This window comes from Diorhabda carinulata, chromosome X, assembly GCF_026250575.1.
Source record: "Diorhabda carinulata isolate Delta chromosome X, icDioCari1.1, whole genome shotgun sequence".
Classification (NCBI taxonomy): Eukaryota; Metazoa; Arthropoda; class Insecta; order Coleoptera; family Chrysomelidae; genus Diorhabda; species Diorhabda carinulata.
In genome coordinates this window covers 60,213,284-60,215,666 of record NC_079472.1, presented here as the reverse complement: position 1 = coordinate 60,215,666, position 2,383 = coordinate 60,213,284, and positions in this window count along the sequence as shown.

The window sequence follows — 2,383 nt, the reverse complement described above, 5'->3', positions numbered from 1 at the left end:
CCCATCACCTTTATGTTTAACTGTTATAACCAGATTTATTTATTTGTATTGTATTAGTAAAATTGCAGTACAGTTTTTTTGTTGAAATAAATATGATGTATGTATGTATGTATGATCTAGACTCTAGTCAAGACATCTTTTAAGTACAAATTATTGTCTGGGTTTTTGTAAATTGAAGTTTTTATAAACCGCTATTATACAGCGAGTTGCTTTTAAATTGCACCTGTATTGCTAACAAGAGTTGGAAGTTTGATAAATTTGTGAAAAAATGGTGGAATTAATCCAATGAGATTAGTATTAATAATTTACTCTACTATAGTAATGTACTATAATCAAGACATTTTTATTCGTTAATTTCAAAATTTTATCATACCAACTCTTCCATATTAAGAAAATCATATTAGATTGTGAAGTTTGAAAATAATTAGTGTTATTCATACGCAATGTACAACGTTTTACATTATAAATCGATACAAATTTAAATAAAATTTTCACAAAATGAAATATATACAGGTTAGACACACCATATTCAATTCATGCTTTCAAATAAGACAGTGTATATTTTTCTATTTTAGCTTATTTTCTCCTAATCTCGAATATTTATGTATGTATTCTTAAATAAATTGTCTTGATTTTGGATCTGTTTTAAATAAATAACGTATTTTATATAAAAAATACATTATTTGTTTAAACAGGCTCATTTATTCATGAAAATATATGAAGATAATTGGGGAACAATGTTATGATTTGTAGAATTCTTGGAGAGTCCCAGCCACTCTGCACCGTAGCGCCGGTTAAAGAAAAAGAAAGAATTAAAAAAACTGAGTCTATATTAAGTTATAGCTGCATGAACTTTAATTATTATAATAAAGTTAAATTATCGTAATAATGATTCATTAATTTTGGTTTATCAAAATAGTTGTGGTCATTTTAATAAGATATCTTGGGTGGAAATTTTTAGTTGACGATAGACATGATAATAGGAGCTAAGAAGAAGTTAACCAAAAAAATATGGAGAAATTCGAAGTTTCATATTGGTCCTATGTTTACCAAAAGTATAGGTTCACCCCATATTGCTACATTCGTTTGAAACATTTTCCCACTATCCTATGGTAGTAAATAAAAATATCCAGGAAAGTATAAATGCAAAAATATATTCAAGTATATTTACGGTATCGAACCAAATATAATTTGATTTCCATAAAAACAGCTTTAAAACAAGTTTGGTTGATTATTTTTATGAATGAGAGAGTATATTACTCAGGAATTTGTAATAAAGGACGAACGTCACCGAGTGAATAACTCAGAATAACTCAGAATACTATATTTTATCGACGACTACTAAATATTTATCTCTGAGAAGACGATAACTTGGTTATCAAAACGCTCACAGGCAGTGTAATTGTGAGTGTTGGTGTAAACAGTGTGTACAGTAATTCCACTGGGTCATCAACACTTTTACATAAATGTGAGTCTGTAACTGTTGAATGACCAATTTTTAGGCGATTACGCGGCCCCTTCATTAGAATTCACAATAGACTTTGACCTCTTTACTAGATGGAAAAACCTGCAATCGGATTTTAGGTGAAATTTATCGGGAAGAGATTGTGGGAATTAAAAAAAAACTTCTTTTATTTAGCAAACTTATAGTATTTATGATACGACTATGTACTGTTTGATACACAGCGCTTTTGACCAGTCCAAATTTTTTTCTATTGTGTACAGGTTATAAAAGACTAATAAAAGCCCGAAAACTCAGGTACATTAATGAAAATTTCTAGAAACAAATTATTCTGTGATAATATTTAAAATGACCGTACTAGGTTTTGGGATAGAAATTAGGTTTTATTACTCTCTCGTACATAAAAGTAGATAATAGAAATATGTAAAAAAAATATGAAAATAACGTTTTTGTTGCGAAAAAAACTATTTTGAAAAATTTATTTTCTGCATCAAAACTACAATTCCACTATCACGACAAGTTTTGTTCGATTTCACATTGTCGGCTTAGACAAATTTTATAAATTGAAAATTGCCATAATTCATTTTAAAACAAACCAAATTATGTTTTTACAAACGTAAAAACGTAAACAAACTGGGAAATTCTTGGTTTCACAGTCTGACATCTAAGGCTATAAAATATTATGGGATGTTCTCATACAGTTATTGGGTGGTCTTTTGTTATTTGATACTTATATTTGGTCTGTTATGTTGAAATTAGTTGTAGTAGTAGCAAAATCTCTTTCACAAGAGGGAGAAGATTATTATTTTATCCAACACATCAGATCAAATAACCAGTCTATATCATTGCTTTGATGGTACCAGCATTGTGCACAGCTAAATTGCAGCAAGAAAGCTGCCTTTGGTAGCACATTTCGTGTGT